This window comes from Benincasa hispida, chromosome 1, assembly GCF_027475165.1.
Source record: "Benincasa hispida cultivar pf3 chromosome 1, pf3_genome.v1.1, whole genome shotgun sequence".
Taxonomy (NCBI): Eukaryota; Viridiplantae; Streptophyta; class Magnoliopsida; order Cucurbitales; family Cucurbitaceae; genus Benincasa; species Benincasa hispida.
In genome coordinates, this window is record NC_143478.1 from 89,076,678 (window position 1) to 89,100,123 (window position 23,446).

At 32.8% G+C, this 23,446-nt stretch overlaps 1 long non-coding RNA gene across 13 annotated transcripts; it reads right to left on the reverse strand.

Moving 5' to 3' along the window:
• Nucleotides 1-10,765: 10,765 nt before the first annotated feature.
• On the reverse strand, nt 10,766-17,242 carry LOC120082106 (uncharacterized). 13 transcript variants are annotated; one of them, XR_016527365.1, is made up of 10 exons: nt 17,109-17,242; nt 16,946-17,022; nt 16,566-16,785; nt 16,147-16,496; nt 15,846-16,028; nt 15,692-15,779; nt 14,266-14,401; nt 11,708-13,335; nt 11,567-11,623; nt 10,766-10,979 (listed from the first exon to the last, which is right to left on the reverse strand). It is a non-coding gene; the product is annotated as an uncharacterized LOC120082106 (long non-coding RNA). The 13 variants fall into 13 exon arrangements; XR_005483058.2 differs by lacking the exons at nt 16,946-17,022; nt 17,109-17,242 and having other exon boundaries at nt 11,708-11,773; nt 11,977-12,042; nt 13,198-13,335; nt 16,566-16,939; XR_005483042.2 differs by lacking the exons at nt 16,946-17,022; nt 17,109-17,242 and having other exon boundaries at nt 11,708-12,042; nt 13,198-13,335; nt 16,566-16,939.
• Nucleotides 17,243-23,446: the final 6,204 nt, after the last annotated feature.

Sequence of the window (23,446 nt, forward strand, 5' to 3'; positions counted from 1 at the left end):
ACCTGGATTTGCAAGCTTAAGTGCCACACTATATGCCCTAACAATAGTATATGGTCCTTCTAGCAACCCTCGTGCGAATACCAATCTGTACTCTCTAGCGCGATAAGTTCGCCTATAACTTATGTTCACTTCATAATCTCATCGGACGTCCTCAATTATACCCCTTGGGCAGTATATTCAACCAACTTGTTTGTATTTGGACTTGATTAAGTGTCAAATAACCCAACTTTCTGCTTGTCGATGATTACCAATTCTCATTTCAAGAGAACATGTTCTCTTGGATATTTTGTCACTTTGAAGGAATCACTTTCTTTTATTTTTCTTTTTTTGCATAGACCTTCCACTTGCATTCCTCCACCGAATGTCAGATAGTTAGCAAGCTCTTTGTTGATTTTTTTACACGGTAGTCAAAGTTATTTCTTATTGCAAGCATCGATATTAACTGACAAATCATATTTCAAAAATAAAATTTGACCGACCTTTATATCCTCGTCATTCAGATAATCATAAGGTATTGTGATGAGGTTGTCATACAATGGGCCCTCTGATGGTCTTGGTATATTAACAAATGGTTCAGATGGAACGGTGAATGCATTAGAACTGAAGGCATCATAACTGGTGGACAGGAGCATGTGAGGTTGGAACATAGATGTTAGGTGTTGGAGAAGTTTGTGGTCCTAAAGATTGTCCATATCCATGCTCAATATCAAATTGTTAAGTACATCTGGGTTCATTGTTATGACCAAACCAAGCTTCACTTAGGTCATCCCCCAAGTTACATGGCTCAATATGATCATCAAATGAAGACATGGTATGAATATTGCATGTCAGAATGGTTACAAACCCACAATTTTGACTGGTTGAAATAGGTGATCTGTTAGATTGCAATATTGGTACATATTGTCCGTGTGTACTCCATGACTTTTGCAAGGTGTAACTGATACAAATAACGACATCTGGGATGCATCACTGCCTTCTAAAAAAAACTAAGGTCTTCATCATCGATTATGTCAATTGGGGGAGCTGAGACCAATAAATTGTAACAACATTTGATGTGTATATCAAACATATCTGATTCGATATTCAGTTATTGGTGCATCATACTCACTAATTCATTAACTGTTATATCATTTTTTACTTTCAGACTTTTCATATAACCACCAACATAAATTTCTTATGGACTCATCCCAATCCCCACCAAACCGTACAAAGATGCGAAGTAGTGTCATTGATCTACAATGGTATAAGCAAATAATTGATAAGTGAACGATCGTTTATACATTACTATGCGATCGTTTACAAATGTTTACACGATCGTTTATAATTTACTAAACGATCGTGTCTAACTTACTATACGATTGTTTATAACGTACTATACGATCGTATTGTAATTTATGAACGATCGTCTATATTGTAACGAACGATGATCTAGTAATTTATGAACGATCATTTATGTTGTAATGAACGATTTTGTATATATTACTATACGATCGTTCATTTAATGCTAAACGACACTTATTATGAAAGAGATCTTGGACAAGAAATCATAGAATATCATTTACATTCTCTCCATTTCTGAATCTGACAATGAAAGCGATCAACGAAGATGTTGGACTGAAACTCTGAGAGAAAGCTACGAGAGAACAATGAGAGAATTTCGTGGGGAGTTCGACAGAAAGTGAATACTGAGAGTGACCTTCCATTCTCTTCATACCAATGTTATTCAATGTTATTGGTAGAATATTAGTTGGTAATAAATGTTTTGGTAGAATGTTGGTGTTGTATTGAATGCACAATGAAGGGCTGAATAAATCATTGAAGGAAGAAGAAATGTGGTGCGGTTTGAGAAATTTTAAAAACTGGGGATAATTTTGGTATTTCGCATGTGAAAAAAAGTCAGTGGTAGAAAAGTTTTTAGGAAGAGGTCATTGGTAGAAAAGTTTTTTGGTTTTGGGTCATTTTGTGAAATTTTCCACGTGGGTTGTGAAGGCCGATGCTAGGGTTTAGAACCTGCTCCCACGTGTGAAGAAAAGAGAACAGAGAGGGGGGCTTCATGCATGTGCTCGAGGGAGAGAGGGAGAGAAATTATAAATTTTTATTTTATTATTTTTTTTGTTTCTTTCATTCCAAAACACACACACACATATATATATACATTAATCTCATTCCTTTTCCTCTTAAAATTCCAAATTTTTTTTTGGATTTAAAATCCCAAATCCCTTCTGGGAAAATAATTTCAAATAAATTCTCACAATAATTGATTTAATTCCAATTATCTTCACCAAAAATATTTTTTTAAAAAATCAATCTCCCAATTTTAATTAAAATTTTCAAATTAAATTAAAATTGAAACAATTTGACATAAATCCTAAATTTTTCTTTAATCAAAAGTAAATTCCAAAATTCTTCTCTGAGAAAAAATTAAATTTGAATTATCGTTTCACAATAATCCAATTTAGCCTTAAAAAAAACCCCAAGATAATTCTCAAATACTTTAAATTACATTAAAAAAAAAAAAAATTTGAGATGTCAAACCCCTTATAGAGTGTCCGACCTAAGGATTTAGGAACTAGGGAATTGATACTTCTTGTTTGGCCCAATTAGTTTGTGGGTCCCACTACTAAAAATTATCAATTTTATGCATTATTAACTTCTTACATTGTGGTTCTATGAGTTCACAACTCTTAAACTTCACAACTTCACTTTTTATCCAAATACCCTCTTCATGTCAAATTTGGTATAAGTTTTCTAAAATTCCTTTCGGATTTGTGAAATCTCATAAAAAAGCCTAAAATATTCTCTCTTTTTTTTCATTCTTTTTTCTAACACGGGATTTGATTTTAAAAAGAAAATATTGCCTTTATGGGTTTTGAAGATAAGTCTCTTCTTTGGATAAACTTGTTTTTTAAAGGGTGCTATTTTACATCTAAACTTTTAATATTTTATCATCAGCGATAATTAGGAAAACTAGGTTAAGAATCTCCGATTGGACGGTCTTAAATTATCGATTGACAAAAAATGTTAAGTTATTAGGTGAAGATACATTTAATTACATCATCTATATATATATATATATAAAAACATCAATTTTATACATTATATCATCTAATAGACGAAAAATGAGGAGACAGTAGGTAGAATTTTCTCCTCATTGGCTAATCGAGGAAGGGGATTACATTTTTCGTCCCTATCTCAGTTCCTGCCCACCCTATATATATACACACATACGTTCTAAAAATCATAACTTCAACAATTAGCCCTCTTTTAAATGTCCTCCAAACTTTTCATACTCAATACTCCAAGTTAAAGATTAAAATGTCTTAAAAGTGAGAAAGTCTTAAATATTAAAATATCTTTAATATATTTATGTCAATATAGGTAATTCTAAAATAGAAAACAGGGTCGTTGTCAAGAACTACCCTCCTAATTTTACTCATGTAGTTAACATAATCTTTATATTTTATTATTATTTTAGATTTTATATAACAATTTTTCGAATTTATCTCACCCTAATAAAATATCTAGATTTTCTACCAAATTTATATTTTAAATATCCATATATTATTAGAACTTCTTTTATCCATATATTTTATTCAAATCTCTATATTGTTTTTCATAATTATATACATACATTTTTAATGAATAACTATATATTTCTCACATTTTTAATAAATTAGTTGTATATGCTACTTTTTATATTATTTTAACTTTTTGGAAAAAGAAATATCACTTCCTAAAAAAAATATCGTTGGTTTCTTTAACAAGCTATGGTTTTTGCTATAACTTTATAAACCAATCTCTTCCTATTTTTCCTCTTTTGAAATTTAAATTTATTTTTAATATAAAAATTAAAAATAAATATTTGATTTTGATAACTATTTCACGAATTGATTTAAAATAAACCAATCTCTTCCTCATTTTTCTCCATTCAAATTAATTATTTTTTTTGTTTTGATTTAACCACTCCTTGAAAATATTCAGAATTAATCAATGTTTAATTTGTTTATCACCATTTGAATTTGAATTTATAATATATCTTTAGATTTTAGATTTTTTATTTATTTTTTATTATTCTAAATTCGGATTAAATTTTTTTATTTTAATTAGGATTTTCCTCAATATTTTATATGTATAATCTAATAAAATGTATATTTCATTTAAATTTGATATTTTTTGTATTTTTTAATTACCTTTTATTCATTATCATCTTATCATCTTATTATATTATTATATCATTAATTTTTCTTTTTTACAAACAAATAAGTATTCACTCTTGCAATCTTGTTGTTTTTGCTATGCCTCTACAACGAGTTATGCCTTTTCATAGGTTTTTGTGGTTGATGAACTCATAAATACTTTGAATAAACGAACTCCCTGATTTTTCTCCCCGAATTATATTTTAATTTATATTTTTTTGTCAAATTAAATTTTATGAATTTATTTTTTATTATCAAATTTGATTTTATCCAACTAACTTTTGATTTGTTTATATGTTTGTTACAAATTCAATTGTATCTAAATATTTATTATTATTATTTTATACATATTGTTATCCAATTAATTTGATTTTTTTCTTTATATTTTATATTTTTTCAGTTTATTATTATTATTATCATCATCATTATTATTATTTATTAAAAGAAGATAACAAAAAAGCCTAAATCTTATCTTCTTCATCTTCTTCACTTAGAAGCCCCAAAATCTCATTTTCTCCTTTACAATCTCATATCTTCGATTGTTTGTTCAGCAACTCGTTCTTGAATTCCATCATCTTGGCTAGCTTTTAACAACTACACTCACCAGGTTTATAGGATTGATAGTGTTTAAATTTGGCTTTCAAGATCCAATGGGCAAAATAGTCACATGGAATGAAGATGATGGTCTAATGCAATCATACTTCCAATGGTCACAACAACTTTACTACTAAAATCAACTTTGCTCTTTTTCATCTTGGAGGGAGTCCATTGTTGTATACATCCATAAGTTTGGATCTGAAGGTGTATTTGTGGGTATCTCTCCATTTTCATTTGTACTTAATTTTGTTGTTTTATGGTAGTTTTGTCATTTACTAATTAGTATTTTTTATTATATAAAATTGTTTTGCTATTTTTATAATTTTAAAACTTTTTTTTGCCATTTTTCCAAATGAAACTTTGAAACTTAATTTGTTGTTTCTCTTGTGAGGCCGTTTTTATATTAGTATAAAGTAAAACTGTTTTAGTTAGAGCTGACAAGAAAAATAATTTTAAAGTTTCATTTGAAAAAATGACAAAAAGGTTTCAAAATTGTAAAAATAACAAAACAAACATATATAATAGTTATACTAATTAGTAAAACAAAACTACCCTTAAATAAACAAATTAAGTACAAATAAGAATGCAAAGATGCACTACTTCAAAAACAACTAGAATACAACAAATACACTCTACTTAAACATTCTAGAACCACAAATACATTGTATCTAATCATTCCAGAAGAAAAAAAACATTAAAAATCACCTAATATGGTCTTTAATGCTTTGAACACGTGTATGCGAGGCGAGGGAAGTCGACGACAAGGCGATGGAGGTCATTGAAACTTATGAATGTCCACAATGATGGACATCCTCCAAGGTGAGAAAAAGCAAAATTGATTTTACCTTATTTGGCAAGTGAGTATTTGAAAAAATTGCAACTTAAGAACGTTCATTGTTGAAAACGATATTCAACATAGAAACAATAATAATGATATATATATATAACACATGTATTTCAAACATTTAAAGTTTAATTCATATTTATATGTTTTTTTATAGTACAACAACTCATTTCTATGTGCTTCTATATGAAAAATTGAAAACATAAAAAATATGAAAAAATCAAATTAACTTGAAAAAAAATATGTATAAAATAATAAAAAAAGATTTAGATATTATTGAATTTGTAACAAAGATTTAAACATATCGAAGATGAAATCAAATTTGATAATAAAGGATAAATCTGAATATAAATTGGAGAAAAAAAGCATGAAGTTTTTGTTTATTGTTATTATTCGAAAATAGTTAGATAAAATCTAATTTGATAATAAAATATAAATTTAGATATAATTCAAGGGAGAAAAATTAGGAAGGGAGAGTTTATTTACAATTATTCATAATTTCATTTTAATTTAAGCTTTCACAATTATACTATATTTATAACTTCAACAACCACAAAACTTATGAACTCATAAAGAAAAAAATAAAAAATAAAAAACCTAACTCGTTATAGAGGCATAACAAAAACAATAAAATTGCAAAAGTGAGTACTTATTTGTTTGTCAAAAAGACATATTAATGGTATAATAATATAATAAGATGATAATAAATAGAACGTGATTACAAAAAGGTACAAAAATGATAAAATTCGAATAAAATATAAAATTTGTTAGATCGGATGCAAAATATTAATTTGAATTTAAAATAATAAAAAATTAATAAGATAACGTAAAATCTAAAGATCCAGTATAAAGTAAAATCAAAATGGTGATATACAAATGAGAGATTGATTCATCAGTTTGAATATTTTCAAAAAATGGTTATATCAAATCAAATATGATGTTAACCAGTCAATTCAAAATTCAAATTGAGCAAAAAATTTGTCCCTTTATCTCTTGATTCTGTTAGATTGGAATCTCATAACCGATTCTTCCCATTTACATGTATTACACGGTATAGCAATTATACTTATTCGAAAATGTTATTATCCGACTACACCAGGGGTAACTTTGGAATTATAAAATTCGTCAATGTGCGTGGCACGCATTTTGCCAAAATTCTCATTATTTTTTGTTTTTGACCAAAATCAAAAGGACCCCCGAATTTTGTCATTTCTTCCAATTTTTCTATTAGTGAACAAAAAGGCTATCTAGAATAGTAATAAGATGCCCAGGCTCTCTCAATAAGCCCACATTTGAATCTTTTTGCACTTTATTTGGTTCATGAACTTTAAAAGGTGTAAACTTAAATTTTTAGGATCTATCTAAGTCATTGAGTTGAGTTTTGATATTTGAAGTTCATATGATTGTGGAGTTAGGAAGTCCGTATTTTCGGGTGTAAATTTGTTTAGTCTAAAGTTAAAAAGTTTGTGTTTGGTGTACAAAGTTGAGTTATTAAATTAGGTGTTTGTGGTACAATTTTTTCTTATCTAAAAAACAAAATTTTTCCAATAGTCACTTCTGTTTAATCATTCAATTGCACGCATATTTTCCCTAAATTTTAACACTTGATTGAGTTGTCAACTTAAAACCTTCACAAATATTATTCAATTTTTTACATGTAACCTTTATATTTGAGGTAGACAACATACTTTTCTCATATAAACAACAAAGGTACAATATACTTAGACAACAGTGGAGTGTATGGGTGTAATATGCACAAAAGGAAAAAAGAAAGGTCATCATGGGGTTTAGAGTTTTGTTTGGCATCTTGTATAAATTGTAGGTTAGGGTCTATCATGCTTGTATGTTGATATTGAGAATGCGATTAAAATCTCATTAACTAGATAAAGGGATTATCATTGATCTACTAAATATAAAATACAAAATATAAATTTCATTAGACATAAATTATGAAACATGAAATTGAAAGTTTAAAGGCTTAATAGACATTTTTAAAGTTTAATGATCTATCTAACACAAAATTGAAAGTTGACTCATTTGAATATTTTGTAATGAGTCTCTCATAAAAAAAATTCTAAATCCGCAGTTGATACACGAGAAATATAATTTTGTGGGGGTTATTATTAAAACTTAGGGACAAGAAAATGATGAGTTAGGAGTCCACATATTTGTTTTTGGAATTTGTTTATTAGGAAATGCCCAAAGATGAATTCTTATATTCCGTTTGATAATCATTTGGTTCTTATTTGGTAATCATTTTATTTTTTATTTTTGTTTTTAAAAATTAAGTCTATTGACACTACTTCAACCTCTAAATTTCTTTTTTTGTTATCTACTTTTCACCAATAGTTTTAAAAAAACACAGCCAAAATTTGAGAAGTAAAAAAAGTAGCTTTAAAATTTTGTTTCGTTTTTTAAATTTGGCTAAGAATTTAACCATTGTAGTTAAGAAAAATGCACATCATGGTATGAAATGTGGATGAAATAGGCTTACTTTTCAAAATAAAAACAAAAAACAAAAAATAAAATAGTTACCAAGAGGGGCCTTGATTTTTGGTTTTTAGTTTCTTAAAATTGCTTATCAATACTCCTTTCATCTCTAATTTTCTTGCTTTTTTAATCTACTTTTTTTCCAATATATTAAAAAACCAAGCCAATATTTTAAAATTGGAAAAATTGTTTAAAAAACCTTATTTTTAGAAATTGGAATTTGGTTAATAATTCACCTCTTATAGTTAAGAAAGATGAAATAATTCAACTCTGGTACTTATGTTTAGGTTGGAAGTTGTTGGACTATTTTTTTAGAGATGGTGTTGGGTAAGAACGCATTAGTAACCTTAAATTGAGTTTTAGGATTGATATGACTGAGTTTCTATTTTTGGATTAATATTTTAGGCTGATTCAAGTATTTTTGTTGGGTAGATTTTGTTTGTTTATTTGGATTTGTCAAAAAGTTGGTTTCTCTTCAACTAAAATATAGTAGTGGCTTGGTTGGCAAATTGAATGATGAATGTGTCTGAATTTGCAACTAACAGTGGGCTTTGTGACTTCTCATTGTTACAATATTTTTTGTTTCCATCATAAAGTACTAGTGAATTTTGTGCCACAAATAGAACATTTCAGTTTATCGTTCGGAGACCACTGGCGAAGGAATAAGTTTATATATAAATTATAGATTGTATGCAAAGTTCTTCTTGGCAGCTAATTGAGGTCTAAGTAAGATACACAAATCGGGCGCTGATTTGATTCTCATAGCTAATAGTTATAATAGTCTGTATGTTATAATAGTATGTATTTGAGGTGTATATTATTTTATTCTAGGTTATAATAATGTATTTGAAGTGTGAATTATTTTAGTTCGGATAGAAAATCGTAAACATTATAATAGTCTGTTGCTAGTGCTTGGGAGAGTTTGCGTCCGAGGCGTCCTAGGGTAATAATACAAGGCATTCCGGTGAAGGATAGATTAGGTACTCGGGATTTGTTGAGGAGGTGGGATCGAACAGTGGATGTTGCATGTCTGCTTTGTATCGATGGGGTGGAATCTCGAAATCATTTGTTTTTTGACTGTGTGTTTGGGAGTGAGGTTTGCGAGATGTGTTGTGTTTGTTGGGTTCGTCTCATCAGGTTGCTAGGTGGGATGTGGAGTTAAGTTGGGTGTGTCGGGTGGGGTCTGGTAAGCGTGTTCAGAGTAAGTTATTTCGAGTCTTCTGGTGTGCGTCAATTTATTATATTTGGTAGGAGAGGAATAGTCAATTGCATGGCGGGCGTCCGAAAATAGTGTATTTTGTTACAGCTTATTGTCTCTATGGTTCGTGCGTGTGTTGTCTCTTGGTGGATTGATCTTCATGGCCTTCTCTAGCCTGTTTGTTATGATTACTATTTGTTTCTGGTTGGTTTGTTCATATCACTTTTTATGGGTTGTGCTGTATTGGGTTGTTAAGTTTGATCCGTTTGTGCATTGTTTATGTAGGTGATTTGTTTGTTGTAGTGTCTTGATCCCAGGCTGTGGGATCCCTGGAATCCCTTTTGTTGTTGTTTGCCTATTTGAAAAAAGGAAATAGTAATGTAGTTTTTTTAAATAATTAATTATAGTTAATTAAAAATAAACGGTGATTAATTGTATATTATAATAGTTGGAAACACCAACAATAAAGTTAGGGACCAAACACCCCTATCGTATGTTGAACTTTAAATTTAGCTGTTGATAATTTTAATTTAGTGAGCTATTGGCTTTGTTTGCTCTAGGTGCTTTGGGCCAGATTGTGAAAAGTGGGTTAAATTTGGAGGCTACTTGTAAGTGGAAATGGGTAAAAGTTTTTGATACATCATGATTCCACCTCAATCATGAAATTTGATTGATAATCACGGGTATCAATCTCTCAGATTTTCGGAAGAGAGAAAGAATAGATCTGATTTTTGAGCTAATGACCTCCCACAAGGTCATTCCCACAGGAAACAATCAACCACTAATCAATGCCAATTACAACCACTTTAAAGCCTCACTTGGGCTACAATACAAAAGCCCAAGCTCTGGTTCAGTCTCCCACTTCATCACATATATAAGCCAGAGGTTTAAATTTCTTTCGATACGAGATAAAACCAAATTAATGACAAATGGCTAGGTTTTTCTGCATGTTAACCTAACAGCAGTACTTTGGGACAAATTGAATCAATGGCAGACTCAATGTTGTACTGCAACTGCTAGAAATTTGGATGTTACGCTCGAATTACGAGATTCTGTACATTGGGGGCAAAAGTGATTATAGCATAACGATTAACACATATACACCCACACCAACATCCATAATCACATTTCACTGGCTGGATTTGCACACAAAGTCTGAGCAAATAGCTTTACACTTCCATCTAAACAAACAGAAGCAAATTGGCACAAACAGATATTAGTTCAATGTTTGACAGAATGATGATTTATGCAGCAATTTTACAATAGTAACATTTAGGGAGCATGATGCCTCATTCAAACGATTTGTGAAGGTATAAAGTTGGAAGTTTATTGATTCTACTTCTATTCATTTAGTGTAACGACCCAACTTTCTAATATACTTCAAGACGTCATTACATACATGCATAAGCTTTAAAACATATTTCTAGAAGAAAAATCCAATAAAAGAAATAAAACTTTTTCATTAAATAAAGCTCTAAAATAATAAAATAAAATATAGGATGCCCCTAATCCACTTCAAAATAAATAACTACTAAAACAATCGAATAATTTAAATATTTGACTCTGGAGAAAATCATGTGCGAAAGCGATGTCAAATCCTAATGACTCTGTCACAGATTCCTCTTGTCATTCGTCGGTCTATCTTTACCTCTACCTGGAAAAAAAAACATGTAAAGAAAAGAGTAAGCGACCCACTACTGGGCCCACTAAGTGTCCAGGTTAGTCTTCCTATGACCCACTACTGGGCCCACTAGGTGTACAGGTTAGTCTTCCTAATAAGACAAATGCATGCATCACAACATAAGCATAAGCATAGGCATAAGGGGAAAACCCAAAGGCACGCTTTCATAGGTAGTGGCTTCAAAGAATAAAAAAAAAAAATCATAAATATAGGTGGTGATCCCATAAGGACACCAAAACATACACAGGGGATATACACAACTCGTTAGGAATCACCATCAGTCTAACATAGTCATAAGCATGTAATCATAATCTTAGAACATACTCACTCAAGAGTTTCCAAAACAGTCTCAACAGTCCATCCATCATTCAAACGTAGCAAATCATTCATATAATATCATATTTTCCATAACATAAACACAAGTTTCCAGAACACCTTCGATAGTCCAACCATAACAAGTCATAGCAATTCAACCCATCAAAATAGAATCATGCTTTCAGTGTAATCACAGTCTTAACATCAACTTGGGTTCGAATGCGAACCAGTAGTAAATCACTTACCTTATAGTAAATGCAAACAATTTCGTCCTTTGTTTATCAAACTTCTCAATCCAAAGCCTAAAACATAAACCATAATCAGTTTCATCCCATAAAACATAAATTTCCAACATACTTTACCTCAACTATCTTTAAACCACTTACCCAAATGGAGGTCAAAACAAGATCAATCCAAAATTTCACTCAAAGACGTCCACCAAATAGTCCAACCTATGCACAAATCATCAGTAAGACAATGACTAAATTCCCAACAATTAAACTTAAGATAACCTACAAAAACCCAATGACTTCTGAACAGTGCCTCAAAGTCCCTCAAAGCTCTAATCTAACACAAGCACGGTAAGTAACAAACTTAAACTAGCACAAAGCTTAAAGGTTAATCTACCATTAAACAAGAACCCACCAAAACTCACCGATTGTAGACCCAACCTTGCTGGAAATTTCTTCAAAATTCTTCGAATTCTTCCAGAACATTAAATCTATGATCAAGGCGACGTAAGAAAACTAAAATTAGACCAACTTGCCATGGATACACTTGAAACTCAATTAAACTAACCATATACCAGTAGATCGGATACAACCCAACAAAATCTCATCAACTCACTAGAACACATCGAACTCTGAAAATCTAGCAATCTAAAGTGATGACTTAGTGGCAGTAACCAACGGCCGGTGGTGGATGAGTGTGGCGGACCAAACGACAGACGTTGCAGCGAACAGACGGCCCGACAAAAACTCACACAAACGGCCACACCGAGCACCGGCTACAAACGACTGTGGATAGCGTCGCGGCTTCAGATCTGGTGGATAGGCGAGTGAGGCAGCTGGAGATCGTGGCTAGAGATCAGGTGGGCTACAACTAGATCATGACATGATCTAAAACTCCGACAGAACGAGCGACGTTGGGTCACAATTGAGAGAACCCACAGCTGACGTGGTCAAAGCGACGCGGGACGACAGATTTGGAGCTTCTCGTGTGGGCGACGGATCTGAGGGTTGAGGGTTTCACACGATTGCGAATGGAAGAGAAGAAAAAGTTGTGGAGGGGGGGGGGGGGGGGGGGGGGGGGGGGGGACTCACGGTGTGGAGAAGGGGGAAAAACTAAATTTCGTTTGTTTATTTTTTAACTTTAAATCTATCTATCTATCTATATTTTTTTCTTTGCCTTTTCCCCTTTAACCTCTCAATCTCCCACAAAAATAATCCACAAATCTAAATCATTAAATATAAACTTAATTATCTTATCACATTTAATTCAATGTCGAACTCCAAAAATCGAAAATATAATTCCAAATAGTTCGAGATAATTAATTTCAAAATTAAAAAATTTGGGATGTCACATATAGTGATTATGATGTGACCGATAATGTTGATGGACATCTAAAACGACATCATTTTTGGATGAAAACATGGGTATGTAAAGACAGATAAAAAATGATAGTTTGTGAAAATGAAAGACTACTACAAACTCGGAGCAAACAAAAACACAAGATATTGCAATGTTTAGAATTTTTAGTGGCATGTCTGAATACTTTTTTATGAAATTGATGACAGAAATGATGACACGAGAGAACCAGGATGACAACAAAATAATTGCTTCCACGGATATAAGAAAGAAATAAACAGACAACAACCTTGTACACCTACGAGGATCACTTGTTTTGCTTAGCAGTGACTGTTCTCTGAACAGTGGAAACACCGTCTACAAATTTGGTCCGGAAAAGTACATTGGCATTGTTAAGCATGCCTTCTTTGAGTGAAACCACGATAAACTGTAAGATATATGATATGAAAAGGATAAGTAACCATAACATTTATGCGAGATATAAATAAATGCGGAATAAACTAAATTATATCTCAAATTCCCACTTCACATGTTAGAGCCAAATAAGTAATCGATCATAAAATTGTAAAAAAAAAGGATAAGAAAAAATGAAAACGAGACTGAAAATATATTGTTTCACTCTAAATTCAAGATTACGTCCAATCTTCTGCAACGGCAAGTTCTACTATAATGGAGATCGCAAAGAATTCAATACTCGCTCTACAAATCTCTCCCCAAATAGTCTAACATGAATTATTTGAATCCAAGTACCACAACTCGGTAATTTGGAACAAACAATAAGAGAAACCCTCAATCCAAGACAAAGACGAAAAATACAGTGTATTTTGCTTACTGTCACTCTAAAATGCTGATGAAAAATCTCCACGGAGCATCGGCCGCAGAAACTGGCTCTCGGCCTTCTACAATTTTTTCTTCATGGTAAACACACATATATATTGCTTGAGAAAGAGAGAAATGTTCAACAATATTAATTCCAACTACCCCACTTTCTTTCTTTTTCCACCGCCTCATTATTTCTTCAATGAAGCCTCCAAAATTAGCCAATTAGAAAAGCTTGCTTGTACGAGTTAATTCAAATGGTAAATGGGCTAATTAGTTTTAGTCTCCACAAAATGACAAAACCTAACAAACATTGTCTGCTTTGATATAAAAAAGCAGATAGTTCACACATGAATCGTTTGCTTCAATAATATTTCATGCCGGTAGAAGTCATCCCATATTAAATCTCACAATTTGATTGTTTGATGGCTAAACAACCTATAAGCTTTATTTTCTGAAATGCAACTATATGGTAAACAACTAAACATATTTCAAGAAAGATAAAAAAAGAAATGAGTATCAAGTAAATGAAAGAAACCTGAGAATGTGGGAAGGAGCCTTGATCATCCTCCCAATATTTTGTGTATGGCTTTGATCAAGAGCTGCATCAACCCAACAATCAAGGAACACGGTATGATAGTTGCGTATCAATTTGATGAGAACTAGATGTCCTCCTTCATAGGGAAAGAAGTGAGTAAAACAAACTAAACCAAAAGAGAAGCCATGAATGAAAATTTCTGGTTTGCAAATATTAATACAGGACAGTTAGCATATTTTAGCACAAAATGGGAAAAGGATTTTTCCACAATTAGAAAGAATTTCTTATCATAAAATGCAAATAAGATTTATCAATCAAGAAAGATCAAGCCTTAGTCAAACAACGACATAAGCTCGTCCATAAATCCTCGAGATGAACTCAATTCCATAATGATTGATTTATAAGACCTTTAAATGGAAAGTTCCACCATGTGAGACAACCAGTAGAACATAAAAAGAAAGTACTGGACAATGTCCACAGAATGTGGAGATTCATGCCTGTCATTGTCAGCAGATAAAGCAAATGACAGGTAAACAGTCTATTCTGGCTACTTTTTTAACGTAAACATGTGGATATTATCACTGAAGAAACGTCAAAAGCAATATTCTCAGCATCCAATCAGCCCATTGATTCAATACAAAATCATCAAACAGTACATCATGGACACTTTTCAGCTGTGCTACTAAAAAAAAGCATTGGCATTATCACATTAGTTCCACCCATGCCTTCTAATTGTCCATGGAATACTTCCCCTTGATTATCTCTTTCCCTTTTTTTTTGTTAGCTTTTGAGACTTGAGAAGTGAATCACAGTAAGGGGTTGTTTGGGGGCCCAACATGAGATGGTATATCCCCACATCCTATATCATCTCAGTGTTTAGAGACTCATTATCCTATCTCACCGATTTTAATTGTTTGTAGGTCCATTTTCGGAACGTGTTTTGTATCTCACCGTCATTTTCCTTCCGTATATCGTATATCATCTCAATGCTTGAACATGCTCGATCATACTCGATCAGAACTTCCCAGACATCAAAACTCTTCAGACATCAGAACTCCCAACATCCTATATCATCTCAGTGCCCCAAACAGCCCCTAAGATATTTAACATATAAGCATCCATTCCCAAACCCCTAGAAAATGCCAACAAAGATCGTTGACCTCCACTTAATTCTGAAAATGACTGCTTCCAAACACCACCAATGCCACTCGTACTTCAAGACCATCTAAAAGGCTGCAACCTTCCGGAGGCTCTAACTTAGCCGTGGTCCCAGGTAGTAATGTAGAAAAGAAGGAACCGAAGTCACTAGATAAAGATAATATCAAAAAGGATGCTCGGTCCACTTATTTGAGTCAAGGACAGTGGGGGAAAATGAACATGAGTAAACTAATATAAGATGGTGAACGATTTACACAAAAATACTCACTTGTTAACTTCTTCCCAAGTAACTTTCAGGGTTTCCTTTTTTTCTCATCTAGTTCTTCGATCACCTTCTTTATTTTAGACTTATCTTTCTGAACAATAGAGTTCAGTTAGTAAAATGAAGACAAGGAAATGTATTCATAATTGATGAAACTAACCTCAATGATGTTTTTCTTGACAGCAAATCATTGTACTCATCATCTGCTTTCTCAAACACCACCATTACCTTTTTGTTCACCCTTTTCTCAAGGCTTCTATGTAAAGACAAGCGCTGAGAGGGATGAGGGTAGGGTGGTAATGCTTTTAGCATAATCTTCCAAAGTCCAACAATCAGTTAAGATCTATCAAGAGGGGTACTGTATAATTACAAAAGCAGGCCCAATATGCCCAAGAAAATAGAATAGCCATGTGAAATAATTCCATATTTGAAACTTGAATTTCTAAGACATAGCCACTCACCTAGATTGTTGAGTCTGCAGTCTTTCAAGTTTTTCTATTACTTTACAAGGATCACATGATTCAAAATCATAATCCGTTCCACTTTTCCAAATAATTATTTCTCAGATGCAATCCATGCATTTTTCTTAACCAATATGTCTACTCGAACAGAACAATCTTTCTTTTCCATCTCTAGTCGTTTTGCCTCATTTTCCATTTTCTTCCTCTCAATGCTCATTTGACTAAGTTTAGTTGAAGTTATGCTGCTCTCTGACAGTGCAACCGATTTGGGAATCATATTCCTTCACCCTCAAGCGAATCGTGTTATGCTCATACTGAGCGCGCTCATTATTACTTTTTATAGAAAATACCTGCAATTGTGAAAATCAGCTAACAATAATTACTCTACAACTTCAATGACCTAAAGGTTTTTCTTTTACCTTGGCCCCCAGTTCTTCTATTTCCAAAGTTAGACGGTTAATTTGTGTTTCCAAAGCATCTAATTCATCCTCTAAAAATGCTTTCTTTTGTACAACGGCTTCCATTTTCATGACTAGCTTCTCCCTTTCATTTTCATGCCCATACAAGCTGTAAGAGCTAAAATTTACCTCCAGCTGAAACTTCCTCGTACAACTCACCTCTCACAAGAAACAGAAGCAACTGTTAAAAAAGTTAGCTGAAACAAACGAACAGTTGCTGTAAACTAACTCTTTGCTTATAAATATAGTGAACTATTAAATCAATCTATGTATGCTGAAATATCAGTGTCAATGAGAGAGATCTGTAATATACAACTTCTTGAATAAAGAGTTCAATATACCTTTTAAGAGTGGATGTAGGTCACCTAGACCAAATCACTATAACTTTTGTATTCCACTTCTCTTCTTTTCTGTCAAGCTGCATGTTTATTTTTTGTTATTTTCACTCCTTGATTTGCAAAATCATTCAAGAACGCGAGAAAGAGGTTAGAAGAGTTTACAAACCCTGGAGAGAATTCGAAAGGATGAACTGATGGAGAAAGAGAGAATGAAAAAGTGATAAAAAAAAGTATTTTTACTCATCTTTTTCAGGTTGCAACGTGGGTTCTCGTGTATGACAGATGACATTTCAAATTGACATCAAGAAGCCTATCTTTCACCATATATTTTAATAAACGTCTTTAAATTTAATTTTTTTTCAAAACAATCTTTTAGTGTTATTTTTGGACAGTTTTATCATTTTTTATATTTATTTATATTTGTTATATATACATATGTTTCCTATTTTCGAAACTACTTTAACGATGGAGAGAGAAAATATATTTATTATAAAAAGAGAAAATACATTTAATACAGTTTTCTCATTTATCAATTTGAGATTGAAAATGCATTTATTTTAATTTTTTTTCTATTTTTCAATTTGAAAAAATATACATTCAATGAAATTTTATTTTCTATTTATATTGGTTTTCACGTATCAATTTTTTTTTATGGATTAATAGTTATTTAAAATATACTTTAAACAATTTGATGGATTCATGGTTATTTTAAATATACCTTAAACATTTTGTTAGGTATTTGAAAATATTCTAACCAATATATGAAATATACTACAGTTTATAAATTAGAGATTGACTCAATGCTTGATGTAAATCACAGTATAAATCCATATATAAAATATACCACGTATATATATCTTTATAAATTTCATTTACACCACAGTATATATATCATAATACAATAAGTCTAAATAAAAAAGAACGCTCGTTTATATTGAATAAATGAATACATATATCAAAGTATATATCAAATTTACTATAAAAGCTAAAAAAAAGTACATATATATCACAGTATATATACAAAATAGGAAAAAAATAAAGTCCATCTTCATATGGGGGATTTATAATACATAACCCTCCATCTTCATCTCTTCTTCTTCAGCCATGACTGCCACAAATCTCTCTCCCTGTTGTCGTCGATCAGATTTGCTCGCCTCACCATGCCATCAACCGAATCAACTCAACCTGTTACCCGTCGATTCGCCCCACGCAGTTCACACCACTGATTCGTTCCAAGTGATTTGTGTCATCTCGTGTCGAGTCATCAATTCGCCCCACACTTTCGTCTACCACCTGCAACTCACACCGTCGGAAGGAGAAAAGAGAGGAAAGAGGAAGAAATTGGTGTGAATTATGGGGGGAGAATATATGAAATGTATTATTGAAGAGAGAGAATATATGCATAGGGAAGGGAGAATATGCATGAGAGAGAGTATGCAAGGGGGAGAGAGAATATGTATGGAGGAGAGGGCTAAATTGTAAATAGCCACTGATATGAGTGAAAATAGGGAGACCAGTAGGTATTTTTTTTTTTTTGTAAAAAATGAAATGTACAAGATAGTAATGTAATATGTGTCTATTCTTTAGGCCTTTTATATAGAAATCCCTTTCAAATCTTTTGTTCCTGGGCCAATTAAGGTGAAGTTTCTTTATTGGGCTTTAATCTTATGTTCAAAGAAAAAGTCATTTAAAAAGGGCCCATTTCATTTTTAACTAGTATCAGAGCTAGTCTATTTCAAGAAAGCTCCAAGAAACTCCAAGAAAGCTTCAATATTCTTCAAGAAATCTATCAAGATTAATCAAGAAAGTTAGAGATGGCAGTAGCTCGGTATGAGGTGGAGAAATTTACAAGAAATAAGGACTTTCAACTATGGATGGAGAGAATTCAAGCAATATTGGATTTTTATAAGGCTTTAAGGGAAATTGAGGATCTTAAAACCTTGTCTACAACTATCACTAATGAAGAAAAGTAGACTATGGAGGAAGTAGACTATGGGATACTGATCTTGAATATCTCAGACAGTGTTCTTAGGCAAGTCATTAACAAAAATACAACTTATGAAGTCTGGGAGAAGCTGAATAAGTTATACATGAGGAGAGATGTACCCAATAAGCTCTATGTTAGAGAGAAACTGTTATCATTCAAGATGAGTACTTTGAAGTCCTTGGATGTCAATCTTGATGAGTTCAAGAAACTCACCACTGAGTTTTCTCAAACAGGGGGCAAGTTAAGGGAGGACCATTGTTCAGGTTGAAATCAATGTCGTTAATTCAACTTAATCAAAGACAAATGAAATTTATAAAGCTCAAACAACAACTAAAACTAACAAGTAGTTATAGTGGAAGTAAGAGTTTGATCCGTTGGGATTGATGTCCTAATTCTCCCAAGGCATTAGGACATGTGGAATATTGTTGGGATTGGTGTCCTAATTCTCTCGAAGTCTCGTAGTTTGTAAATTGTACACATTGTCATGAATAAAATAAGAGTTATTTTATTTGGCATCTACTCATATCTAATAAACAAATCTTCATGGTTATTGTATGTAAACTTAAGCATGTATATGAGATATACAAGTGGATCATGCCTTAAATGATAACCTAAAAAGGTCTGTAGTATAAGGATTACGGAGGGATACCTAATCCTGGTGACACTGCGGATACGACTCGCTTTGTAGAGGTTTACAAGGTTGTGAGCTACTACAGATGGTTGATCCTGACAATTCATGTGGAGACATGTGAGTGGGGGTTTCCTATACAAAGAGTATATATAAGACCAGACCACGAGATGATTCATCTCTTTATATAACGCCATTGATACTTGAAACTTACATCTCACCTAAACGACCATAAGTGACATGACCTTAATCCTGAGTGTTTTGGGAACTCCTGCCTTTGAGGGCGATCCTTTGATTAGTATGGGTGAAAGTGGCCAGATTGCCAACTCAACATGCCGACCTTTTTGGGGTTTTATCTGATTTGGGGCTGGGAACTCAGTTACACAAGATGGAATTCACTCCTTCTTCGAAGCAGAGGTAAGTAGATAGATTGCTCCCTTAAGGGATGATTCCGGGTCTTGAACATAGTGACCACAGCTTCACTTCTCTTTGGAAGAGAGGACTCAATCATAGTAGGACTATGACTTATGTTCATTAGAGGGATCAGTGGTACTTAAGAAGTTAGATGTAACTACAGGGGAAAAATGGTTAATTGGCTCAGCTGTACTTACGAGCGATCTGTGAAGGGTTATCATACTATTGATTGGTTGTATGGACACAAAATATATCTGTAGTAAGGAGAGTGCAACTGTCGGTCTTTAATGGAGTGCCTGACGGTTAACAAATGGTGGATCCCTGGCTAAAGAGTTTAGTAAGCTATTCACATACCGTTGGAGCTTCATGCTATAGATCCATAAGGTCCCCTTGGTAGCTCAATGGATTCAAGTCGAGAATCAGTTCTTGGAATTAATTTGAAATGTTTAAATTGACAAGAGAAAATTTGATTTTATATGATATAATCGGTGTGATGTATGAGATACATCAAATAGAGGATTAATGTAAATATGATTTACATTAAGTACTATGAAATAGAAAAAGAACTATGGTTTATATGTTTCATAAGATGAAATATTAAAACTATAGGTTATAAATATAATATGGTAAGTTGGTTAACATATATATTTATAATAATATTAATTATTGGATAATTATCTATTTTTCTCTAATAACCAATTGAGTAGGAGGTTATTGGTGATTTTATGGTAACCATGAGATAAAAGAAAAAATATTTTCCTAAATTTAGAAGAGTTGCTTAATTCAGAAAGAAACTCACGAATTGCTATCAAGTGGAATCGTTTCACTCAACGATAGCTAATAGAGAGACTAAATGATCATGAAGTGTTACTATACGATAGTTCACTCAGATGGTCGTAGCTAAACGATCAGAGGGCAATATCTATACGATAAGCTGCCTTCTTCTACACAATTGAACATTCATCTATACGATAGACTCTTATCATCTCCCACTTGCTTAATCGTCTACACGATTGTTCTTCCTCCGGTCTCTTTCTCTAACCAAGTCCATACACAACCCACACATGTGGATTCTCACACCGAAAATATCAAGGTAACCATTGTGGTGGTGTCCTCATTCAACTCGACTGAGTTTGAGATTTTGGAGACCGTTCGTTGGGTTCGTGATCTTGGCGATCGTCTGGTGTTCGTTGTTGATCATGTTATGTTGTGGTTGTTGTGTTCGAGCATTCGTGTATTGCTGTCTTGGACGCTTGGAGTTTGTGATCGAGGGAATTTGAAGAATGAGTCTTCAAAGGTATGTATACTTTATCCTTTAATCCCATTATAGAGCATGCTGTAATTTTGTATTGTGCATGACCTAGTTAGATTTCATTTTGTGACTGTAATTGTTTATGTTCACTGCTCATGGAAATCCTCATGTCTGATTTTCTTCAATTGGTATCAGAGCCAGGTTGCTCTGATATTCTAAATTTCATTTCTATTTTGAACTTCTTTACAATGGTGGTGGGTTTTCTGTATTTTCCTTTAAGTGTTAAATGCATTTGTGGATGATGTTGATGAATGTTTACGGGTTAATTGCCTCTGTTTAAAGCTTTATTTTCATTACAAAGTGTTAAATGTTAATTTGTAAGGGCCTCTATGTTTTTGGGTAAGCAATCGAGTCTGGAGTTCAAAGTGTTTGAGTTGGTTGAGTCGTCCATGATGAAGTTTCGAAGCACGGAGATGTGGATCTCATCGAGGAAGAAGACCAAGAGTTGATCATATCGTGTAGCCTAAGGTAAACGATCATTGGGATTTGGCTAAACGATCGTGTAAATTTTACTACGCGATCGTGTAGTATTTACTAAATGATCGTTTAGCATAGCTAAACGATTGGGTAAAGTGTTTACTCTATTGCGTAGCGTTGGTTGCCCGATCGCATGGATGTTGGAGGTAAACAATCGAGTGGGAGCATTTGATGTTCATCGTTTAATAATAGGTGCACACACTAAACGATCGTGTAGTTAGCATGCCTCATTGCATAGTCACTGAATACACGATCACGCGGTATACGATCGCGTGCCTCATGCTTCATCGCATAGTAAAAGGTGCACAATCGTTGCTAAACGATCGTTTAACTTTGGAAGCATTGGTAAACGATTGAGTAAAGCGTTTATTCTTTCGTGTAGGCAATCACTTGGAGTTTGGTACACAATCATTGTAGACACAGACTTCGACCGGACAGTTCAAGACCCGGTTCGCCTATTTAAACTGAAGACTCTTTGCCATTTGTAATAGTTAGCTTTTAGTTTTGAGGATTTGAGGCTAATTATCTCGGTTCATCAACTTTTGTTTAATATACATGAGATGTATGTGGTTTATATGGCATAGTGTATGACAAATAGATTTGAAACCCACCTTAGGTTGTGCAATTATTTATGCATCATGTATTATAAGTGTTATAATATGGCATGATGAAATTACAAGAGAGCATAAGCATGCATCATGAAATATAAGAGTTATATTTATGCATGTCGTAAGCATATTCATGCATTATCTTTATATTATAGGCGTTATAATATAAGGGTGAATGGAAGCATGTTTTCTTGGTTCATTGTTATTTTGTATAAGTGTTATATAAACGTAGTAATGAATGAACAATGCATGGAGCATGACACTTAAGCCAATTTATAAACATTATGAATGCCTTATATGTGTTTGCTTCACATTGTGGATGGTTTTGGTTGTTTCTGTTATAAGAGTTTTAATAGAAATTAGAACTAAAATCGACAAGAAAGAGTTGCATGCGGACTTAGGCGAACTCCTATTTTAAAAGGGTTTTAAAATTGGATTGAGATAGACCTAAGTTCAAAGTTCTAATGAGATTAGCAACCTAGTTTAATTTTTTAAATCGATTAATAGGATTAAATTAATTGGCATAAAAGATTAAAATTGTATTAAATCTATCTATAAGGGACCTTTTGCCTAAGGCGGGTTTTGTCTAGGTTAGGGTACTTAAGCTGACGGAAACAGAATACCCCTACCTGGGAACCTACCTGAAAAGGTGAATTAGATAAATTTTCTGCAAGCATACGACAATTGGTCAAAGACTTTGTTAAAGAGTTTAATGGATGTTGATCAAAAGTTGTTCAACTATCCAAGGTAAAAGTTACTCTTAGGCAAACCTAAAAAGTCACTTAGTTAAAATTCTTAGCCGTGTTTTTTATAAGTAAACTAAACCCTAGGTTATAAAATACTCAGTGGGAGGAAGAGATATATGTGATATGTCAATGATTCTACTCACGTTTCTCCCTGAATGTTCACGCCGTGAGATTCATGCTTGGCCTCGTGGTGCCCTGGGAGCATCCCCCTTCGGATGGTATTTGCATGAGTCAATATCAAGGTGGACGGAGAGATTATTTATAGTAAGTGGGTGAAGGGTGTGTGTCAGCATGTCCTATGGTCTCCTTCATTGGTTTGCACCGTGAGATCA